Source organism: Panthera uncia, assembly GCF_023721935.1.
Source record: "Panthera uncia isolate 11264 chromosome B3 unlocalized genomic scaffold, Puncia_PCG_1.0 HiC_scaffold_1, whole genome shotgun sequence".
Lineage (NCBI taxonomy): Eukaryota > Metazoa > Chordata > Mammalia > Carnivora > Felidae > Panthera > Panthera uncia.
This window is the reverse complement of record NW_026057582.1, coordinates 94,619,278-94,644,452: the sequence shown is the minus strand read 5'-3', so window position 1 is coordinate 94,644,452 and position 25,175 is coordinate 94,619,278. Positions and strand designations below refer to the sequence as shown.

At 37.0% G+C, this 25,175-nt stretch overlaps 1 long non-coding RNA gene across 1 annotated transcript; it reads right to left on the bottom strand.

The window, feature by feature from the left end:
• Positions 1-4,003: 4,003 nt before the first annotated feature.
• Positions 4,004-15,642, bottom strand: LOC125909026 (uncharacterized). The gene is made up of 3 exons (XR_007453523.1): positions 15,542-15,642; positions 15,336-15,405; positions 4,004-4,237 (listed from the first exon to the last, which is right to left on the bottom strand). It is a non-coding gene; the product is annotated as an uncharacterized LOC125909026 (long non-coding RNA).
• Positions 15,643-25,175: the final 9,533 nt, after the last annotated feature.

Here is a 25,175-nt window from a genome sequence, read left to right as displayed (position 1 = left end):
CACAGATGGATTGATTGAAACTGTAAGATAATTTCTGCTTTAAATCTTTCAACAGTAATTTCAGGAGGAGAAAACCTCTGGGGGTACCATTCATCTCCCATGTCCCAAGACATAAGGTGGGCCAGATCATTTGTCTCATTTATGGTTCAGGTGGGAGAAGAACCATTCTGGGTCACTGGTCATTTTTTATTGGTAATAAAGCCTAACTAAAGCAAAAAGATCAAGTTAAAGGCCTGTTCTTGTAGAATTCTGTTACTACCTATGCATTTGGCTTTAAGCAACAGAGAATTCTTGAAAAGCAGGAATCAATCTTTTATGTATTGAATTCCATTTTCTGTTTTCTAGAAAACCTTGCTCTTTATTTTAGGGAGATGGTAACCAATCACTGGACCTATTTAAAAAAAAAAAAACACTCAACAGTCATTGGTTCCTGTTTCCATTTAGATGAATTGGTGAATTGGATTAACGTTAAAATAATCAACATAGTCAAGACAAAAACATGTTTACATCAAAATTAAGTTGTTTCTAGCTTTGTATAACTGAATAATGTATAGGCAAACAAATAGTTGTGAATAAGCCATCACACAGACTGGAAAGATTTGCAAAATGTTCATTTCAGGATAGTAAAACACACACTAAGTTCTATTCTTGAAGTTTTCCATTAAATTAGAAGTCACGTAAAAATTGTACCTTTGAAATGAAGTAACACTGTGTAACTTTGGAGACCAGGTCATACAAGTACTGCAGCTTTCTTTTTGCCCACTCTCTCTTGGTTTGCTCACTCTGAGTAAAATTCGCTGCCATGTCCTGAGGACACTCAAGCAGCCTAGAAGGAAGCCCGCAGGACTAGTACCTAAAGTCCCCTCCCCATTGCCAGATAGGAACTGAGACTCCCTACCAACAGTCATGTGAAAAAGCCATTTTAGAAGCTGACCTTCTACCCACATTCAAGCTTTGAGAGGACTCCAGCTCCTGCTTACATGTTGAATGAAACTACCTAAGAACCCCTAAAGCACAAACACACAGCTATGCTATTCTAGAATTTTTCACCCATGAAATAATGTTCGTTAAAAAAAGGAAGAAATATACTGTTAGAATTTCCAAAGAGAAATTAGATTGAGTATTCTTCAACTTGTGGATTTAAGTACACTATAGTCTCTTAAGATGTAAAAACTTCTACTCATTCAAAAGAGTACACGCACCCCTAGGTTTATAGCAGCATTATTTGCAAGAGCCAAGATATGGAAGCAACCGAAGTATCCAGTGATTGACAAATGGATAAAGATGTGCTATACACACACATACAATAGGTTATTATTCAGCCATAAAATATTGAAATCTTACTGTTTGCAATGACATGATGGAGCTAAAGAGTATAATCCTAAATGAAATAAGTCAGAGAAAGACAAGTATCATATGATTTCACTTGTGGAATTTAAGAAACAAATGAGCAAAGGCAAAAAGAAACAAACCAAGATAAAGACTCCTAAGTATACAGAACAAAATGATGGTTACCAGAGGGGAGGTGGTTGGAGGATGGGTGAAATAGGTGATGGGGATTAAGGAGTGCACTTGTCATCATGTGCACCAGCTGATGTATGGAATTGTTCAATCAGCATATTGTACACCTGAAACTAATATAACACCGTATGTTACCTATCTAGAAATAAAATACAACTTAAAAGAAAAAGATGTGGAAGTGTGGGGTTCAACAAATTCAGGAACAATGTCAGGAGAATGTCACACTTCCCTAGTCAGTATTGCTGGCTCGCTTCTCTGCGCCCACTTAGCAATTTATAAGCCTCTGTGGTGGTAGTAGCTTAGTATAAGGTATGTTAACAATTAATTTACTCTTTACCCTAAGCCTTTATGGGCTTGACTGCCAGAGACCTTGGTTCATTCATTTTTTTATCACCAATGTCCAGTTGAAAGACTCATGAAAGGTAGGTTGAGTTTAGTCAGTAGAGCAGAGCTAATGAGGCTAAGGACATGGGTTGAGTCCCTGTGTAGCCAATTAGCTTTGTTCTATTCCTTAGTCCAAATGGCACCCTTTGTTCCTACCAGCTGTCTTAAAAATGTGTACCTGAACAAACCACCTAACTACATATTCCAACAGTGTTAAGTCAGTAACATAATAATGTATCAAGTTTAATGCTCTTGCAAAGTGTTTTTACATACCTTTTTTCATTTGATACTTACCTTTAAAAACCTGCAAGATATGATAATGGTCTTGTGATTGCCCCATACTAAAATGATAGACACTACAAAAGCCTGCATGACTTACCTGACTATATAGAACTAGTAAGTGGTGGTAACTAGAGTAGAAATGAGGCATGCAACTTCTACTTTAAAACTTGTTTCAGCAAGTAGCTGGCCAGTATTCAAACACCATAATCAATGGCAAATTTTGCTGTCTTTTAGAAATTTAATAAAGAGTGTAATTACTTAAGCAGATACTCATTTTTAGAGAGAGAGAGAGAGAGACAGACAGAGAGACAGAGAGTGAGCAGGGGAGGAGCAAAGAAAGAAGGACAGAGAGAGAAAATTCCAAGCAGTCACCATGCTATTCGCACAGAACTGGATGTAAGGCTCAAACTCACAAACCGTGAGATCATTACCTGAGTCAAAGGCAGAACTTTTACTGACTAAGCCACCCGGCAACACAAGCAGATACTCTTTTAAAATAAGTCTACTTGGGTAACAATCATTAGACTTTGGGTAACCATCAGGAGATGCTGAATGCTGTTTGGTGTGAAGCATCTATAACTCCATTCTGTTGCTCTCTTCTCTGCATCTATAAAATTCAGGTCAGCACCATACTCAAGCAAATCATCAGATGAAGGGTTTTTGTTGTTGTTTTTTTTTTTTTTTTTAAGAGGTTCTAATTGCTAGTAAGATACAGAATTTGGACAAATCAAGTAAAATGATTTCCATTCCCTTACTCCTTCAACTTTTGCTTATTTATGGTAACTATGATTTAATGATACAACACAGCATTGAAAATCCCAGACTCTGGAAATCAGATGCCTAATTACCCAGCTTTGCCCTAGCATGAACTCTTTCTGACTTTGGTCAAGTGTCTTAAGTAAGCCTTGGTTACTTCATCTGTAAGTTTTTTAAAAAATAATTCCTATTTATACTGTTTCTAGTGAATCAAATATCAAAGTCCAAGTAATTCAGTATATACTGACATGTTGTACGTACTCAGCAATCATTAATAATAAATATATTATCAAAATTTGTACCAGATATCATTGTCATTATTTTCTACTATTATTAACCTGACCTCCATTCATCAGAGGACCTCCATTCCTTTTCAGAGGAATTCTTGTATTTATTAAGACTTTTAAAAAATCAAAGACCCCATCTTTCACTCCCAGCTCTGCTGCTTTCTCTGTATTGCCATATCGGTTATGTAAACTCCCGGAGCCTTAGTTTCCTGTGTTTGTATATACTATGAGTTCAGTCATTATGTTACATTTTTCCTTTTTTAGCTTTATGGATTCTCGAATGCTTATTTCAACTTTGAGCAAAGTAAAAATTATTATTTTAATGATTTATATTTGCTTGCTAAATGTTTTATGCCCACTAGACATTTTCATATGCTTGACAACAAAGTTCATACATAATTTGATCTTGCAGAATATTAGAAGAAATGTCTCCGATAAAACATTTATATACACAGTAATAAACCGATGATTCTTATATTTTCCTTCCAAGAACAGTAATGATTTCTTTTCTTGTGAAAATTGAGTATAATTTTGAATCATATTACCTGCCAGTATTTCAGGAGTTACTTAATACATGATAATCATTCCAAGAACAATGAAAATGACCTCAATAGGAGCTCCATGATGACTGGGTGAGAATCATTATTGCCCAGAAACTCATAGATTCAAAATTCATGAAGATATATGCTTTGTCCAACAGGTGTCTTAAAACCATTTTTGGATTAAAGTGATTTTAATTGCCCAGTTTCTGTTGTAAGCAATGATTAATGACTCATACTAATAGTGTTTTCCACCTAAATTAATAATGGTCTAGGATGCATACAAACCATAAAGTCAAGAACAGATTTCATTGAAATGGTCTAAAATACTTTCATCAAAAATATATTCACTTAGAGCATTTTATTTAATGTAATTGGACATTGTATCTTTCTTTTACATGACATTCATATTCTGCTCAGTTTCCTAGTTGTTTTTCTCCAGAGAACACATCTACACACTCTGCAGGCCTGGAACAAAAAAAAGCAAAAACAAAACCCTGATTTCTGGTTTGGAGGCAGGGAGAAAGACCCTCTGTTAACTATCATCAGAAGTGTTGGCTCTGGCTTAACTGTGAACTATATTAACTTTGTCTTTAGAGGTTTTCACTTTCCATGTCTTTGCCCTTTATTTATTCTTCAGCACTTCTTTGGTTACTTTGGCTATTCTACTGAGAAAGACTCTGTAACTAACCAAGGCTATGTTTTAAATTAATCAAGTATGTCACTTGGAGGAAGAGAAAGTTAAAGCAATGAAACCATAGTCTTTTTAGGGTAATTCAGACATCATAGCACTTAGATACAGTTGGTAATTTTGATTTATGGGGCATATATAAAATGAAAAGCACCTATAAATTTATGTGTTTGTTTTAAAGATTAAATACCTGAAAAATATAAAGAGTTTGACAGAGTATCAGCCATTATTGTTATCATCATCATTATCATTCATTTAAGGGTGCTTGGAAGAGGAAATGCTGTACCTTTGGAAGGTGGGAGAAGAAAGTAGTATCTTACAGCATCATATAAAAATTAAAAGGGAGATCATCAAAGTTTCCCCCTGCAGATGAATTTACCAGCTTTCCAACATATACCTTGAAATAAAGTAAGCATTTTTAAATTTTTTTCATGTTTTTATTTATTTTTGAGACAGAGAGAGACAGAGCATGAGCAGGAGAGGGGCAGAGAGAGAGGGAGACACAGAATCAGAAGCAGGCTCCAGGCTCTGAGCTGTCAGCCCAGAGCCTGACACGGGGCTCGAACTCGCCGACTGTGAGATCATGACCTGAGCTGAAGTCGGATGCTTAACCAACTGAGCCATCCAGGCGCCCCCAAAATAAGCATTTTCAACAATTCTGGAAAGGTATTCTGCTTAAAAAACATGGTTCTCTTAACACCTATAATTTCAACAGCCAGTAGACACTTTTTTTGGCACTAATAGATCATCCTATACTAAATTAAAAATACAGCTTCCCGTAAATACTTTCTCCCATTCTGTATGTTGCCTTTTCACCATTGATTGTTTCCTCTGATGTGAAATTTTTAAGTTTGATGTAGTTTCATTGGCCTATTTTTGCTTTTGTTGCCTGTGCTTTAAGATGTCATATCCAAGAAGGCATTGCCAAATCCAACGTCTTGAAGCTTTCCCCCCATGTTTTCTTCTAGGATTTATATAATTTTAGTCTTCACACTTAAGGCCTTTAATCCACTTTTAGTTAATTTTTGTATATGGTGTAAAGGTCCAGGTTCATTCTTTTGCACGTGGATATCTAGTTTTCCTGACACCATTTGTCGAAGACTATTGTTTCTCCACTGTGTGATCTTGGCACTGTTGTCAAAGATCATCTGACCAGATTCAGGAAGTTATTTCTGAGCTCTGTATTCTATTCCATTGTTCTATAGGTCTTTATCCGATAAAAGGTTAATATTCAGAATCTGTAAGGAACTTTTAACAACTCAGCAACCCAAAACAAATAACCCAATTTAAAAATGGGCAAAGGATGTAGTGCCTGGGTGGCTCCATCGATTAAGCATCTGACTCTAAATTTTGGCTCAGGTCATGAATTCATGTTTCATGAGTTTGAGCCCCGCTTCGGGCTCTGCACTGACAGTGTGGGGCCTGCTTGGGATATATTCTTTCTCTCTCTCTCTCCCTCCCTCTCCCTCTCTTTCTCCCTGTCTCCACTCTTCCCCAGCTCTTTCTGTCAAATAAATACATTTTTTAAAAAATGGGAAAAGACTTGAATACTCCAAGAAGATATACAAGTGGCCAACATATAAAAATGGCAAATATATGAGACATATACAAATAGCAAGCCTATGAAAATATACTCAAGGTCACTAATCATTAGAGAAACGGAAATCACAACCACAATGAGATATCACCTCCCATTTATTAGGATGGCCACTATCCAAAAATTAAATAAAGAACAAATATGAACAAAGATATGGAGAAATCGTAACTCTTCTGCACTGTTGGTGGGAATATAAAATGGTGCAGCCACCATGCAGTTTCGTCACCAACAGTAGGGAGTTTCCTCAACAAATTAAAAATAGAATTACCATATAACCCAGCAATCCCACTTCTGGATATAAACCCAGATGAATTGAAAGCAAGATCTCAAAGAGGTATTTGTGTACCCATGTTCACTGCAGCATTATTCATAATAACCGTGAGATAGAAGCAAACCAAAAGTCCATCAATGGATAAACAGATGAAGAAAACATAGTAGATACAAACAATAGATTATCATCCAACCTAAAAAAGGAAATCCTGTCACATGTCACAACACAGATAAAGCTATGGAACATTATGCTAAGTGAAATAAAGTAGTCACAAAAAGACAAATACTGTGTGATGCCACTTATATGAGGTACATAAAGTAGTCAAATTACTTTATAGAATTGTAAAGTATTAGAATGGTCATTGTCTGAGACTGGGGAAAGAAAAGTGAGAAGTCGTTCAATGGGAATAGAGTTTTAGTTTCATGAGATAAAGTTCTACGTACCTGTTAGACAATATGAATATACTTATCACTCCTGAACTATATACTTAAAAATTATTAAAAAGACCTATTTTATGTTATGGGTTTTTTTTACCACAATTTTTATTTTAAAAACATTGCTATCTTTGGGGTATTATGTTGAATTACGTATTAACATTCAGAAATAATTTATCAAGTTCTTGCTTGAGATAGAGAAGAGAATGTTGGAACTGTCTCCAACTCAAGCTCCTTAAAAGAATGAATGGGGGCTGTACTCAGGTGCCTCACATTTCTCAGGCGCTTTCCATCCTCACTCTTGTCTCTCTTAGGCTTATGTCCAATGACATTCTGCTCTGACTCTTCTTCACTTCTTTTTCAGCCTACGGTCATTTTCCGGGGACTATGCCTTCTACTATAATCTGTGAGTCTGAGATCTCTAGAACTCCAGAGTTTCTGGATGGCAAACTCAATTCAAGTATTCAGAATATAATTTTTCTCTTTCTCTTGAAAGACACAAGTTGGAATCACAAATGGCCCTAATGATCTAACATGGATCTAATGATCTAATGAACCAGGTCGTGTCAATGGTTTGAGTCAGTTGAGTGTGGTAAAATTCAAAGATGTAGGGACTATAGTACACCACAAAGGATAGGGCCTGTATGAAAGGAATAGCTGCCTAATGACAGTAGCACCAAAGAAATCTGCTTGTTTTTCAAAACAGACTAGAAATCTGGAAACTTAGGCAATACTTGTGATGTTTAAAACCATCTTCATGTAAAAATGAAATGCAGTAATACCATGGGTTCTTTGCTTACTGGACATCAGCTTTTGATTCTTGCTATAAAGCTCAAAGAGATAAGAAAATCGGATCTTTTCCCAAGAGGATACATAAAAACAAGACTAACTCCACTTTTCTTATAGAGAACCCCAAATATGGGAACTTTATTAGACCTTAGGACTTAAGATCTTTCCTTAGCCCAACATTGTTTCTGATACTTCTTGGTATCGGTGGCTTCCACAAGCTATTGTTAGTTGATAGGCTTTGATTCCAAAAGCTCCTCCCAGAGTTTCAGTGATTATACTGAAACCCTCTTTCCTTGGTCACTCCATGTCCTGAGCGTCTCTGCTTCCTCACACTATTTTCCTTAAGTTCTCCCTTATCCGGAGAAGTATATGATATCTTACAAGTTTCCACTGTCCTTACCAGTGCCATACTCTTAGACTGATAGAAGCCTTCCAATATCAGGGGCCCCTGCTTAATTCACTAAAGGCAACTATGAGCTGAATCTTAAAACTGAGGAACTAGTTCTCACAGCAAAAGTCAAAACCCACTGGGACTGCCTGGAGAAATTAGCTTTTCTAATGTATCATATAGTCTCTTAACTACTCTCTAAAGAATGCTCTAATATACAAGGAGTTGGGCCACATTCCCCTCTGGCCCAGAGTGTAAGGATACTTTTTCTTTTAGTACCCAAAGCCAAGTTTCCAAAGCCATGAAAACAATCCCATTTTACCATCAGGGTTAGTCCCCATTGTGCACAGAATGCATGTATGAATCAAAACCCAGTCATGTTCATTGGTTCTCAGAAATTCTCCAAGTTAAATAAGCAAAATATACTGAGACACAGAGGTCAAAGGAAAAAAAATGAAGCTACCTATTTAAGAACAAAGGCTTTCTAGAATCTACTGATCTAAGGATAACTTTTCTTTAAGTAACTCATCACAATTGACACTGTTCATTACTATCTACATGGAACCACCAAACCAATTTCAACAAACTGGCTTGTGCCAAACAGAAAGACAAATACTTGATAGAGCAATAGAATTTAACATAATTTATGCTTCTCCTTTCCTTCGTACCGGCACCTTAATCTTTAGGATGAGCTGTCCTCCAAGACTAGTTCAAGGGAATACCATTTAAAACTAGACAGTAACTGAATACCAAAATCAAAATCCCAGAAACAGCCAATAATGAAAAATAGTTGATAAGACATTTTCGTCCCCAAATATAAACAGCTACAAGACCCTCCTACTTTCAACTTTTGTAGGAGAAGAAATAGAAGGAAGCAATAAGATATATAAATGACTTGAGAACAGGAGAACCCAAAAACAAAGGCACTCACTTAAAAACACAGTCAGTCATTTGAGATCAGCAACTACATACTTCAGCTCACAATGACTGCAAAAAATCAATGTTCTTACAAACTAATTTTGTGAAAAAGTGAGTAGAAAAATACAGCTCCCATATGCAAATTTTCAAAAACAAAAATATCCCCCTAGAAAGTAAAAACATGACATAAAACCCCACAAAACAGATTTTAAAAAGAAGTAACCTAAAAATAAATAAAAATTTAAAAAATAAAAAAGGTAGTATTTCAAAAGAGCTACAATTTAAGATACTGATATAAGCTATGAAAGAGTAATGTAAGTTACAATTAGAAAAACCACAGGGTGCCTGGGTGGTTCAGTTGGTTAAGCATGCAACTTTGGCTCAAGTCATGATCTCACTGTTCCCAAGAGTAAGCGCAGACATTGGGCTCTGTGCTGACAGCTCAGAGCCTGGAGACTGTTTCAGATTGTGTCTCCTTCTCAGTCTCTGCCCCTCCCCTGCTTGTGCTCTGTGTCTCTCTCTCAAAAATAAACCAACATTAAAAAAATTTTTTTAAGAAAACCAATAAAGAAGGTTATAAAAGTAAGAGAAAACAAAAATTATTTTAGAAATGAAAGAACACAATATGCATAAACACAACTGATAATACTTTGAGAACTACAAGCAAAATGAGTAATTTTTTTTAATTAAAAATATTTAAAATAGTAAAAGTAATTCAAGAAAAAATTACAGCTATAAAAGCTAGGCAAAGAAAATGTAACAGGCATGTAATAGAAGGATCTGAACAGGGGGGAAAAAGGAAAACTTTAAATGAAGGAAAATTTCTTCAAATTTAAAACAAAAAAAAATTGAAATGTGTTGTTTCAGAAGACACATTGCATACCTGGAAAAGTTAATCCATAAAAATCAATACCAGCAGTGTTCTGCTAATGATTTCACATCCAGAACAAAAGACCAAGTTACTTATAAGGAAGAAAGGAAAAAAAAAAACACACCTTTTTTCAGAGAACTGGAATAATCCTAAGATTTGTGGGAACTACAGAGACCCTGAAGAGCCAAAGCAACCTTGAAAAAGATAAAACTTGAGCTAACACAATCCCAGAATTCAACATTATACTACAAAGCTGTAGTAATCAAAACAGTGGGGTACAGGCACAAAAACAGACACACAGATCACCAGAACCGAGAACCCAGAAATACAGCCACACTTGCATGGTCAGTTAATCTATGACAAAGGAGGCAAGAATATACAATTGGAAAAAGTCTCTTCAACAAATTATGGGAAAACTGAAGAGCTACATGTAAAAGAATGAAATTGAACTACCTTCTTACAGTACACAGAAAATAAACTCAAAATGTGATTAAAGATCTAAATTTTAGACCTGAAATCATAAAACTCCCAGAAGAAAATACAGGTAGTAATCTTTTTGACATAAGCCATAGAAACATTTTTCTAGATATGGCTCCTGAGGCAAGGGAAACAAAAGCAAAATTAAACTGTTAGCACTACACCAAAATAACAACCTTTTGCGTAGCAAGGAAAACCATCAACCAAAAGACAACCTACCAAATGAGAGAAAATAATTTGTAAATGATGTATCCAATAATGGGTTGATATCCAAAATATATAAAGAACTTATACAACTCAACACACACACACACACACACACACACACACACACACACACAATAATTAAAAATGGGCAGAAGACTTGAATAGACATTTCTCCAAAGAAGACATACAGATAGCCAATAGGCTTATGAAAAGATGCTCAATATCACTAATCATCAGGGAAATGCAAATAACAATCACAATTAGACATCACCTCATTTTTCAGAAAGGCTAAAATCAAAACACAAGAAATAACAATTGTTGGCAAGGAAGTAGAAAAAAAGGAACCTTCGCACACGGTTGGTAGAAGCTGATATAGCCACTGTGGAAAACAGATCACTCAAAAATTTAAAAATAGAACGTATGGTCCAGTAATTCCACCACTGGGTTTTTACCCAAAGAATATGAATATACCCTTTCAAAAAATGTATGCACCCCTATGTTTATTATGGCATTATTTATAATAGTCAAATTATGGAAGCAACCCAAGTGTCTACTGTTAGGCAAATGGATAACTAAGAGGTAGATAAATGGAATATTACTCAGCCATAAAAAAGAATTAAATCTTGCCATTTGCAACAACATGGATGGATCTAGAGGGTACAATACTATGTGCAATAACTGAGATAAAGACAAATACCACAGGATGTCTCTCATCTATGGAATTTAAGAAACAAAGAAAATAAACAAAACAAAGAAAAAAACCAGACTCTTAAATACAGAAAACAAATTGATATTTACCAGAGGGGAGGTGGGTGGGGGGAAATGGATGATGTAAGTAAAATGTATACAACTACTGAATCACTATATTGTACACCTGAAACTAGTGCAATACTGATTTTTAAAAAAAATTTTTTTTAAGGAGACAGAGAGCATGAGCAGGAGAGGAGCAGAGAGAGAGGGAGACACAGAATCTGAAGCAGGCTCCAGGCTCTAAGCTGTCAACACAGAGCCCGATGTGGGGCTCGAACTCACAAACTGTGAGATCACGACATGAGCCAAAGTCGGACACTTCAACGACTGAGCCACCCAGGCGCCTGTGTTTTTCTGATGTACAAAGTTCTTTAAACATACAAAAATCAAACAATATTCTTGTGTTCTCACCTTGAGAAGTACACTATAAACAGAACTTCAGATAATCCAAATGAATGGGGATATGGCATAAAAATTGGTCATATTGAACATCAGTTGTTAACATTTTAAAAGAGAAAAATATAATGTGTCTTTTATGGAAAGGTATATGCAGCTACTTATGAAATAATCCTATCAAAGATGCTTGAACCTGAGCCTAATCAAGCCAGTAGATCAACTACTGATTTACGTAAAATATAAATCATAGAATGTGTTAAGTATGCCACAGGGATCTAATCAACAGAATCCAGAATGTGAGAACTCTGTAAAACTCCTTCTAAAACAGTTTCTTTAAGCAGTAAACTTTGAAAGAAAAAATAAAAAGCAGAAAAAATAAAGGAAGGAAATATAGATTGAAGCACATTTAAAAGACAAATAAATTCAATATTTAGATTTTATTCAGAATCTAATTAGTAGGGGAGAGAAGGAGAGAAAGAAGGAGGAAGGAAGAGGAAGAGGGGAAAGAGGAGGAAAGACAAAATCTTTGAGATAATTGAGAATTTAAACATCCAAAAGTTGATTTAATAATGTTAGAGAAGCAATGTTATGGAAGGCTATGTTAAAAGTGTTTAAATATTTTAAAGATGCATCCTGAAATATTTAAGGACGAAATGATAAAATATCTGAGATTTGCTTCAAATTAGGCTGAGGAGAAGTGGATGGGGTATAGATGAAAGACTGGTCTTGGGTTAATCATCACTGAAGCCAGTTGATAGACACATGGGAGTTCATTATAATCTTCCCACTTACTAGGTTTAAGATTTTTATATAATAAAACATAGTTAAAGTCATCTTATGCCTAATGATCAAGTTGCAAAAGAATAAGTTTATTTGGCCTGTGTGAATATGATGTGCCAATAGCTCTATACCTTTATAAATCAAAATTTAGTGTTTATTAGCACAAAGAGAAAAATATAGATCATTACCATTCCTTTCTTGCACAATCACATTTTCTTGCCTAACAGACGTGCAAATGGAAGCTGACCATAGCCCAAACTATTTCAGCCTTAAGAATGTCACAGACCACTTATAAATACTATGAGACGTGACTTTGGAGGATCCTGGTGCACTACTTAACTTCACATGAGAGATCTTGATGACAATCTCTATTATGACAACAGTACTGCAAAAGAAAAATGTACCTCCACCTTTGGGGGGAAAGTCTTGCTAAGCCTCTACCTTCACAGAGAGTATGGAAATGCAGAAATCACCTTAGCATGTGACATACACGTAGGATTGTGGATGACAACCTAACATGGCTTTAAGCTGAGCTCCCATCTACCTTCAGTGATACTGGCCGCTGTCACAGCCTCTGAGGACCCAAAGGGCTGTAAATTTGCTTCCTGCTTGTCAAATCGTCACCTGGTGCTGACCCTGGATAAGAGTTTATTTCTCAAAGAGAGTTTTAGAAAAATATGACATTTCACGTATATATGAATATGTATTTCATATATATGACGTTTCAATAATGTAAGCCAAGCCTTTAATTTAATAGATGTCTAGGTCAGGGAAGTACTCAGGCCTGTTTTATTTAGATGTGTATTTAAATACCCCAGAATAATACCTAAGCATCACTTCAGAATTTATTTTGCCTGAGTGAGATCATTGCATACCTCAGAGTGTAGAGAAATATGGGATAATACCAATTATTTGAAGAAAGATCATTTTTATCTACTTTTCATGGATACCATAGGGATAGCTCTGTAAAATAACTGTAAAAATATCGTGTGGCACTAAATATAATTCTTAGACTTAAAATACTACATCCACAGAGTGTTTAGGATTTAGGGAGACAGATCAATCCTTTTCAACTTCTCTTTTCAGCAAGGAGATGAACATCCCTGCAAAATTGTCAATTTGTTGCCAAACTCGTTTTATCAAGCTGTTTGATTTAGCTGTCCCCTGAATACATAGTTCAGTATAAAGAGGTAGATACAGCCTTTCCTGGGAGACCTCTCAGTGCTCATTCTACTCCATAAACATGTTGGTCCTTTCTGATTTTATTTCCTGCAATTGTAACCCATTTTTGATTCCCAAGCTCACATCTTTTCATCTGTCAAGACTCCAAACTATAAAAGAGCAATGGGTAAAGACTATTTCCTTCCACAACAGATGGGCCTGTTTGTGATTTGCCAAACTCCAAAAGATATGTTCTTCCCTGGATCCTGCCAGAAAGGGCTAGGGTGTTGAAATAGATGCAGAAAATCCCTCTGTCCTGATACGATTGCTTAACTGTAAATTATGTTTCTGGATATAAAACCATCCGGGCTGTTTTATTTCCATTTCCATGTGTAGCACTCAATTCCCCTGACAATTTCTTAGTTATTTTAGGTTTGTGAACCGTGAACTTTAGTCATTGGCTAGGTACTCTTGTGTGGATTCACCTCTGCTAGCTGAAACATACATCAGACTTCCTTGAGCATTTTGTCCGCCCTTCAGTTCTGCCGACTCATCCTGTCATAAGCCTTTCCAAATCTACTCTTAGCAGGGCTTCTCCAATGGGTATTATTCCTATTTTTGTGGGTCTACTCTTTCCCAGAATCTGTACTCATTGCTGGTGATATATAATACTTACCAAGACTTTACCAAATGGCAGATAGAGCTAAATCCTTTACATATTTTATCTCATATATCTATTTCCACACAGGAGGTAAATAACCTTATCATCCCCATTTCTCTTATGAGGAAACTGAAATTCAGACAAGTCACAGTATTTGCTTCAGGTCACACAGCTCTCAGAGGTTTAAACCTAGAAATGTTTGATTTAACTCAAAGCTTGATACATCCTGCAATTCCAAACTATCTTCACCAAAACAGAAAGCATTTTTTTTTTTTAATCACAAAAGTCTGGGTATAATTTGGTAAACTATAAAAACAGCAGTTGAGAGTCTTCTTGTAACAGAGGTCATATAATTTAAATGTTAAAGCTTTTAAAATCCCCCAAACAATTAAGCACAAGCATGTGAGTGCATAAAAGGGGAGTATTAACCTCTATAAATGGTGGTTAACACTGAGCCTTTCTCATGGCTAATGCTCGCCCCCTGCTGGTACATCTAATTTGTGTTTCAAAAAGCATTCTCTCAATGCCAGAACCCTTCTGTAAAGTCATTAAGACATAAACTGGTGCAGCCACTCTGGGAAACAGTGTGGAGATTCCTCAAAAAATTAAAAATAGATCTACCCTATGACCCAGAATAACACTGCTAGGAATTTACCCAAGGGATACAGGAGTGCTGATGCATAGGGGCACTTGTACCCCAATGTTTATAGCAGCACTTTCAACAATAGCCAAATTATTGAAAGGGCCTAAATGTCTATCAACTGATGAATGCATAAAGAAATTGTGGTTTATATACACAATGGAATGTGGTAAGGAGAAAGAATGCAATATGGCCTTTTGTAGCACCATGGATGGAGCTGGAAAGTGTTATGCTAAGTGAAATAAGTCACACAGAGAAAGACAGACACCATATGGTTTCACTCTTATGTGGATCCTGACAAACTTAACAGAAGACCATGGGGGAGAGGAAGGAAAGAAAAAGGTTAGAGAGAGAGGAGAAGCCAAACCATAAGAGACTCTTAAAAACTGAGAACAAACTGAGGGTTGATGGGGGGTGGGAGGGAGGGGAGGGTGGGTGATGGGTACTGAGGAGGGCACCTGTTGGGATGAGCACTGGGTGTTGTATGGAAAGCAACTTGACAATAAATTTCATTTAAAAAAAAAACATAACCTACCTTCTGTGTCAATTTAGAATTAGGACAGTAAAAACAGCCTTCTGACTTTCATAAAGTAAGATGAAAAATCCTATGATGGAAACAACGATACAAAAGGCTTTGTTATGACTTTTTTCAGACCGTGAAAACTTACTACCTATGATTTCTAGGCAGTCAGAATTTTGTCATGTACAAAAGATGGCAGATGAACCCTTATTAGTTATTACCTTCAGGTGGTTCTGATGAGGGCAGCAGAGATGAGAAGGCTGATATTCTAACCAAGGGAAAAATTAATTAGAGCAGAAGCTCTCCTCTGTGATTCCATTTTATGTCTGGAGAAGAAAAAAAAAAGATACTAAAAACCATGCTTCAATCCATTCCTCTCCTCTCTTTAATAATGCAGTATTCTTTTTTGCAGCCAGTTACCTGACGAATGCTGAAACACTGAAAAGGAGCAGTCAGCATCTTACAGGTTTCCTTGCGTCTTGAGGCAGATAAGTTTGCTCAAGTCTCCAATGGAACTAAGAGAATCCATCAGACACATGCTCTGCCAAAAAATTGGGATGGACTCAGAGTGTAATCAATTCACACTCAAACACACATAGACATTTGAAAGTAACACTGAAAGTCAAACCACACACTTGAAATAAACCATATTTATAGTGAAATAATATATCAGAGTATTTGCTCAAATATCGTATTTTTAAGGAGTAATATCTAAAAAGCATTAGCTGATTAGCTTTCAATCTGTGTTTCCCATTCCATTGGTCATATAATGATCCATACATTTATTTATATGATCTCTTCATTAAAGTTGTCAGTGTAGAAAATAATATTCCTTAATCCAGCAAAATGCTTAGCATTATGAGATATGAGCTTGATGCTATTATTTAGACAAAAAACAGGAGTGTAAGACTGTTCCTCAAGTTTGATTATAGAAACACAAGTCAAGAAGACACAAAGAGGAATAAATGAAGAATAGGAAAGGAGTTTGTAATTTCCATGCCATCTCACTTTCCCCCCAAATTCTTGACATTTTGAGGTTGAATTTATTCTGCTATAGTACTTACTTGTATAAGGAACATTATCTCATATGTTTGGAGTGAGGAGGATGCAGGGTAGGAGGTATTCAGTAACACCTATTATGTTACAGCAGTAACATTACCCATTTGTAAAACTAGTTCTTATGCTAGTCACTTGCAGACATTAACCAATTTAATACTTCCAATAACCTCATTTTCCCCTCTGTTTTATTATTAGGGAAATGAAGGCTTACAGAGGTCACACAGTATCAAAATCAGGATTCAAATGTACTTTCTAAACTTGCTTTTAACACTTGTGTGCCATTTCCCTGATCCCAGTGATAAAAACATCCCCATGTTCATTTATGTATTCATCCTTCATTATGAAGAGATTAAAGGCAGGTTTTCTCAGACAAAGCTCAGTGACTGCAGCAACTCTTAGCTAACAGGTCAATTTATGGAGGACAAATGATTCAGAGGGGAAGGCTTCCAGAGTAAACTTGTTGGGGGGCAGGGGGAGGGTGGCAGAATAGCACCAAAGCACCCAAGGACACATGGCCAGGTGTTGGGTAAGTGGGCAGGACTTGGCAAAGACTAGTATCCCTCTGCTGAGCCATGCTCCTTTGTCTGGAGTGCCCCAGAATGCTCCAGGACATTGTTTAGTGGCTGTTGGCTGCAACAAAACCTCAGGGGTAAAGCAAAGGGAAGCACAGAAGATCTGGGGGCAGTCAGAAAGCAGGCATTCACTCAATTGTGGAATTTTGCTTATCCATATATTTAGGCAAAGAATGCATACATACATACACACACACACACACACACACTTTTGAGCTTTTTTATAATTTTGTAATTTACCCATCTCTAAGGATAATTTAAAATAAATGCATCATTTCCTTTGCTTGCTATAGAATATACAAAACTAGAGTAGATCACTTATATATGGAAACTAATCAAGTGGACCTCATAGAAACAGAGAATGGTAGTTGTTGGGGGTTAGGGGTCAGGAAAATGGGGAAATATTGGTCAAAAGTATCAACTTCCAACTAGAGTAAGTTCAGGTGACTAACTACTTCATTTTATATTGAAAGTGAGAGTAGATCTTAAACACTATCACCACACAAACACACAAATGCATACAAAATCACACACAAAATCATAATTATATGAGAAGAGGAAAGTATCAACTAACCTTATTGTGGTAATAAGGTTTTCATAATATATATGTGTATCAAATCATGTTGTGTAACTTAAACTTATATACATTATGTGTAAGCAATAGGTCACTAAAGCCAGTAAGACACTGAAAACACCAACAAAAACTCCGGAGATGTGTGACGAAGGAAAACAACTTAGTATGTGCAGAGTTGGGAAGAGGATGAGTAGTTGGCTGCACACAAGTTGAGAGTGTGTATTTGCCATTAGGATTAGTTAAAATGGATATGAAAGTGTTGACTATTAAAATGGTAAGATTAGACAAATTATGCCCCACCACCCCAAAATAATTTACTTTGGAATCCAAGTTGTATAGGTGGCTAATTACGATTGAGGTTGCAAATGGAGTCATTTCCAAACCACATCTTTACTTCACACTGAATGGAAACATGCTCATGGTAATCTCAAGTCAAAGTTTTATTTTTGTCACAGTTTATTCTTACATCCAGGGAATAGCTCTGCGGGCTTCTCTTATTTAGAAAGGTTTTTTGTTGTTGTTGTTTTGTTTTTTTAAGTGTGCACTAGTAGACTAAGAAAGTCAAACTTTAACCAAGGGAGGATATGAACACTCTGGTGCCATTCGTGTGATCCTGTAAAACCCAACTACCGTTTACAGAGAAGAGGTATAATGTGAGGGGCTCCACACATGGTAGTCTACTAGAGCATCCCATACGGATCTTGCAAACACTCAATAAGGTAGTTTTTACCCCATTACACAGATAAGGAAACTAAAACTTACAAGGGTTACTTATTTGCCTGACAAGAAAATGGCAGGGTAGGGTTCTCCACCCAGATCTGATTCTACTCAAAAGCAAATGGCCCTGTAATAACTGCATGAAATGGGTGAAAATGATACAACTATTTAGGATAGTTCATCTCCTTAGTGCCTGCAATTAGCCAGAGTAAGGGAGTGACCTCAATGTTCTCTGTAAATAGAAGCTATAAAAAGGTTTAAAAAAGGGGAGGGGGGTGGGGAGGCTTTTGCAGGCAGTTTTAAATGTTGCCTCCTAGCTACCTCACTACATTAAAATGTCTTAATTTTTCCTTCTGTAATGTGATCTTTCAAGATCTGCTTTTTCTATTTAATTCTACTACAGTGATACCCAGCTGAGATTTTGTAATAAAGTCCATAGAAAATGTAAATAGAAATTCACTTTATGAAAAACTTTGCCATAAGATATATGATCTGTGTTGATCAGAATACATCCCACACTGAGTTTCTACTTTAATATTGCAGCTTGGATCTCCTCTAGATTGTGAGAGTTAATACAGAAAACATTGCCATGAAATCTCTCAAGCAACAATACATATGATAATTTATCACACTAGGTAAAAAACACACACAGGGTAAAAAAGAAGATGCCAGGCAGAGGTAGTAGGGGGAGCATGTGATGGGGATCAAAAAGCCAGTCTTCTCCTAACTAATCACAAGGCTGTATAACTTCAGACAAGTCAGGAATTATGTTTCCTCATCATTAAGTTGAGACACCAGCATCATATGCATTCGGATTTCCCCGAATATGAGATCTGTCTCTGAAAATTAGGCAGTACAAAGGCTTTAGGACCAGGTGCAAACAGCAAGCACAGGCATTCATTTCACACTGATCTTGGCAGTAGAGGAACAAGGAGACAAAATTAATTCTCTAAATTAGGCAGTCATGTGGGACCCTGAGACTGAATGCATTTGAAATTTAGATCAAACTTTTGGGGGCAAAAAGACATTGTGAGGTGTCTCTAGAGCTGTCCAAGTTTGAGGTGGTTCTGACTCTAGAAACTTAAACCCAATGTTTAAAACACTTTGTTATTGCTAGGGTGATGGAAGGGACTGAATGACAAACCCTGTGCAAAAATTCTGCATAGCCCATCAGCTCTCTTTAAGTAGTGGCTCTATAGATTTTCATGTTGCAACTAATTTACACAAGAAACATATCTTAGAATTGTTTGACTACTTTGTAAGTGGTCTGAAAATAAGGAACAAGATCACCCTCAGTCTCCTTCTACACCCACCAAAACAGTCTAAGCTTGTGTTGTAATCTTTGATCAGTTTGTTTCATAAGAGATAGGGGTTTATTTTTATTTATTTTGAGAGACCACGCATGTGTGCACATACGCAAGCATGAGCAGGTGAGAGGCAGAGAGAGGGGGTTAAAGAGAGAATCCCAAGCAGCCTCCACTTGGGCTGCACAGAGCCCAACACGGTGTTTGAACTCATAGATCCTGAGATCACAATCTGAGCCAAAATCAAGAGTCAGATGCTTAACCAACTGAGCCACCCACGAACACCCAGAGATTCATTTATTGATGCTTCTTTCTTTCCTGCTAAACTATGAGCTCCAGGGACTACTGAGTGTTTGCCACTGCCTTCCACACAAGGCTGAGCACTGTTTCTGGCATATACTAGGAAGTCCAATAAATGTGTGCTGACTTGAACCAAATTTAAAATAAGGCCAAATTCCTCCTTTTCCTTTACTCATTTAATATCCTATAATTGAATGTTGAACAATAACCACAGAAAGTAATCGGTATTTATATCAAGCTAGTCAAAATCATTGGGCTGTAAAACAAAATGATTACCTTGGAGTGGGAAGGAATTTTTTCTTAATCGTAGTACAATACATATAACATAAAATTTACCATTAACTACATTTAGTACAGTCACAGTGTTGTGAGGATTTTATATTTAAAGCATAATAAATAAAGTATTAACAAAAACTACCCCCTCTAAAAACACAACCTTGTAAGGTGCCTGGGTGTTTCAGTTAGTTAAGCATCTGACTTCAGCTCAGGTGGTGATCTCATGGTCTGTGGGTTTGAGCCCCTCAGCTTGCTCTGTGCTGACAGCTCAGAGCCTGGAGCCTGCTTCAGATTCTGTGACTCCCTCTCCCTTTGCCCATCCCCTGCTCGCTCACACATGCCCCCCCCCAAAAAAAAATACACTAAAAATAATAGTAAAATAAAATAAAAACACAACTTTGAGAACATTCCCATTTCTGTCAATTCCCACTTTGTATATATTACTCTGAAGCTCTAAGTACTGTCATAACTAATATACATATACTAATAGTATCTAGATTTCAGAATCTATTTTAGCAATAAAGTATTCCTGTGAAGGCAATATCAAACTGTTTTCAGCCTTATGGGTAGTACTCAATAGCTCCTAAATGACTTTATAAACAGAGGTGAAGAGTGTCCATGTTTTACACACACACACACTACATAACATACTTTACCAGCCCCACGAATATCTAGCCAACAATATGGTCTCAGTTCCATGACCTGCTCAACTCCAGTGATCTTTTCCTCCATTCCTCTTCTACCATCCATTCCTTGGACCATAGGACATTGTCATCACCCACACTTCGTCCAACTACACAATGATTCCCTGCTCAAAGTTTCTGTTACTTTTCTTGTTCAATTTCTCCCAGTATGACCAATCTGCAAAATCCATGAGCTACCCATCCCTCTGAGCCCCCAATTTTATCCCATTTCACACACTTTTTTCAATTGCCAGCATATGCAAATTAAATTCCAAGATCCATTGTTTCAGTAACATCCTTGCTAATATCCCAAACTCCTTTGCCCTCTCTTTTGTTTTGTCTTGTAGACAAAGGCCATCTAAGACAAGATTGCCTGACAGCTAAGAACCGGAATCTGGAGCTAGATGGTAGATGTCTGTGTTCGATCACTGAGCATTCTGAGCACCTAGACTAGTGCCCACAGGTTGTAGGCAATAAACACGTGTTTGCTGTGTGAACACTCCATCCTTTAATATGCTTAAATCGAAGAAATATAACTAGATTGACCAGCACGAGGCAGCAGCAAGATGGGGCAGGTAGGTTTTTGTGATACTGTGAGACCACCCAGCTGACTGTGCATGTATGAAGCCTCAGGACGCTTAGTACCAACTGCTTCTCTAGGTACACTATACTTGCCATGGATTCTTGAGCTTCCGCCCCCATCTACTTCCACCCTACCACATCATGCCTGCCCCTCATTTCTGTAGAGAATACTCTAACTGTATTTTAATGTTTTGGGGATGGAATTTCAAAAGCCCTGTCACTTTGATTGTATTTCAGCCAACTGTAGATTGCTCTAATTACCCACATTATTTAGCTGGAGCAGTTTCAATTTTTCTCATTTCCTAGTTTCTTTCATTCTAATGAAATGACACAAATACAGCAAGGGAAAAATCATGTATCTTACTAACCTTGTCTCTTACAATTTTGTATTCCTTAATTCCACATGTTCAGCATTAAAGATTATTTCTAGCTTTCTCTTTTCTCATAATGACTTTTTTTCCTAGGCTTGATATATAAGACTCTTAGGAGGAAAAAAACAAAAAAAAAGAAACACGTAATTTTGATTCCATTGTATAAAAAGTCTTTAGAAAGCAGTTCAGAATCTCTCTCTACACAGGATACTATAGATAAAAGATATCATCTAGATAATTAAAACTCACAACATATATCCACCTGTAATTGTCTTGCACTTAATGGCACCATATTTTGGTGCTTCTGTGACTGAACACATATGCTCCAATTCTCAGCATATATTTGCCAAAATACCATACGTAGAAACAAAAAGTTGAATTTCCAATACTCTAGCCAGCTCATCTTAGTATTATAAGTGGACGGTGAAGTTATGTTGATTTCTTGATCTTTTTGACCATAGCATTAACCTTTCACCTGGACTCTGGTATCCCCATAAGTTGGGAGAGTGTTCAAGTAACAAAATGATAGTATGCGGACACTCCACATAAGGTTAGAAGAGGTCTCTTATTTTTCTTTATTTTTAGAGAGAGAATGTGAGTGAGACAGAAGCAGGGGACAGGCAGAAGGATAAAGAGAAAGAACTTTAAGCAGGCTCCATGCTCAGCACACAGCCCGAAGCAGGGCTCGATCACACAACCCTGGGATCATGACCTGAGCCGAAATCAAGAGTCGGACACCCAACTGACTGAGCCACTCAAGCACCTTAAGAGGTCACTTATTATATGCTTTACTGAAATATAAACTTAGCCATAGCATTTTATAATTTATAGAAATTTTCTCCCTTGGGTTTGCAAAAGAGAGAATGCCTTATCCCTTCAACATAAAACAAAACACTGAGTAGAAATCTGACTATTTTTTCATAAGCTTGTCCTAAGAGCCATTTAAATTTACAGCTCTGTGACAAAGTTAACTCACAACTTCCATTTGAAGCCTAACTTTCATTTCCTTGAAGTTAGAAGACAATATCCAGAAAGCTCATTCAATGGCAAGTTGTAAAAATGTACAATGACCTCTACTTTTGGATTTCATCTTCATCTAAACAGACTTATGATAGCAGGAAAAGCCCTGCCCTGAAGTTGGAGCTTTGAGGTTTGCATTTCAAGTTGATCAATTTATAGCTATATGTAACATTGAGCAAACTACTTGTTGACTTTAGTTTTCTTTATTCATTCCATTAATATTTCCTTGGCAAGTATCAGTCACTAATTTAAAATAAATTTTAATTATTCAAACATCTATTATGTGAAATTACTATGCTAAGCAGCTATGGTTCAAAGAGAAACAATGCCTCTACCCTCAAGCACACACTGTAGTGAGGCAAATAGACATTTTGCCAATAAAGATTTAGACCTAGAGTACTACAGGAATACAGCAGAGAAACACCTTACAAGACTGACTGAGGCAATGATGAAGATAGCTTCTGACAGGCTATTTGAGTTAAATGAGATGGCATACATAAAATGACAGGCACAGAGTAGTTATTCCTCCTACAACCTATCACTACAAAAATTCAGGCTCTTTTAACAATATGTAGAAAATTTTGAATGAGAAAAAAAGGAGACAATGGTAAACCAAAGAAGAATTGCTTCTTCTGTTGCCTTTTTTTTTTTTTAATGTTTACTTCTTTTTGAGCGAGAGCGAGCGAGAGCGAGCAGATGCACACCAACAGGGAGGGGCAGAGAGAGAGGGAGACACAGAATCCAAAGCAGGCTCCAGGCTATGAGCCATTCAGCACAGTGCCCAATGCCAGGCTCAAACCCACAAACCGTGAGATCATGACCTGAGCCATAGTCAGACTCTTAACCAACTGAGCCACCCAGGCACCCCTCTGCTGCCTCTTCTATTTGAAGCTCAGAGCCATGCATACTTTCCTGGCTCCTGTATATCCCTTATATCCCTTTGAAGTCACAGCATGTGTCTGTTCACACTCTATTGCATATGGCAGCTAATGGTTAGTTAACAAGAAGCTCCGGATTCTGCTCTGACATTGCTTCCAGGGGATGTAAGAGCAAGGAGATATTTGTGATGAGGAAATGTATCATTCCTAGATGGCTTAGAGGCAATTTCTCAGGAAACCAGAAAACCCTAAGATCTTTCCATATCCTTTTCAATCTTAGGATTTCACAAGCAAACTCAGTAACTGACGTGTTAATAAGTGTAATCCTAAATGCTATGGGACATGTCAGTTTTATCTATGTATCTGTTCTGACTGAGTCATTGCCTACAGTCCCTGCCACAGAGCAACTGCCCCCCGTTTGTAATGCATCCATTTTTAGAGCAAACTTCCTCAGCTTTAGCCAAATCCAGAATGGACAATCTGTGTTTTGCTTGTCCTATGATACTCCCGGGTGATGCCATAATACTGCTATTTCAGAAATATGCTAGAGTCTAAGGATTCCTCCAGGTTGAGGTGGACAGGAGCTGTAGAATCATTGCTAATGTGCTTTGACTTTTGGGGTCCTCCTAAGGTGAAGGCCCTAGAGCACACATAGCCTAGCTCCTACCTACCTGTCATGCTTTTAGAAGAAAAACCATCAATTTCTCATTTCCCTCAGGATTCAAGAGTGCCTGCTTTGCATGAAATTAATAGAGGTTTTCCACATAGAAATAAAATGTAATCTCTGATCATTTAACCATATGAACCTAAGGAAAAGAAGAATTCTCAAAATGCATTTCAAAATCCTCTCATCACATCAAAGTCTGAAGCACAATATAAAATGAAGGCTAAATTATCCCTTGAGAGTAGCTGTTTTGAGGTGTTAATTCAGTAACAATTGGCTCTATTCACATCTATTTTACTTAATGTTTCAAACATGGAAGTCACATATTTCACATTTAGCACTTCACATAAATACAAGGCACTTTAGCAATCTGGTTTTCAACAACCTCTCAAAACAAAAAACAAAAAAACAAACAGACATTTTAAGAGATTGTAAAATTTCACCATTTTTATGATATATGCCCTGAATATTAGGAACATTGTTGGTCACTGGGCTTTAATGGTTTCTTTGTAAATGTGAAGAAATGTAAGCTTTGAATCCCTTATTTCATTGCAAATTTTTTAAGGGTTTCAGTTTGCCTACCTTTTATTCCTAGCTCCTAACCAAGTGCCTTGAACAGTGGATTCCCAGTCTGGCTACATATTAGGATTATCTGGGAAACTTTCTTTTTTTTTAACGTTTATTTATTTTTGAGACAAAGAGAGACAGAGCATGAATGGGGGAGGATCAGAGAGAGAGGGAGACACAGAATCAGAAACAGGCTCCAGGCTCTGAGTGGTCAGCACAGAGCTGGACGCGGGGCTCCAACTCACGGACTGAGAGATCATGATCTGAGCGGAAGTCGGACGCTTAACC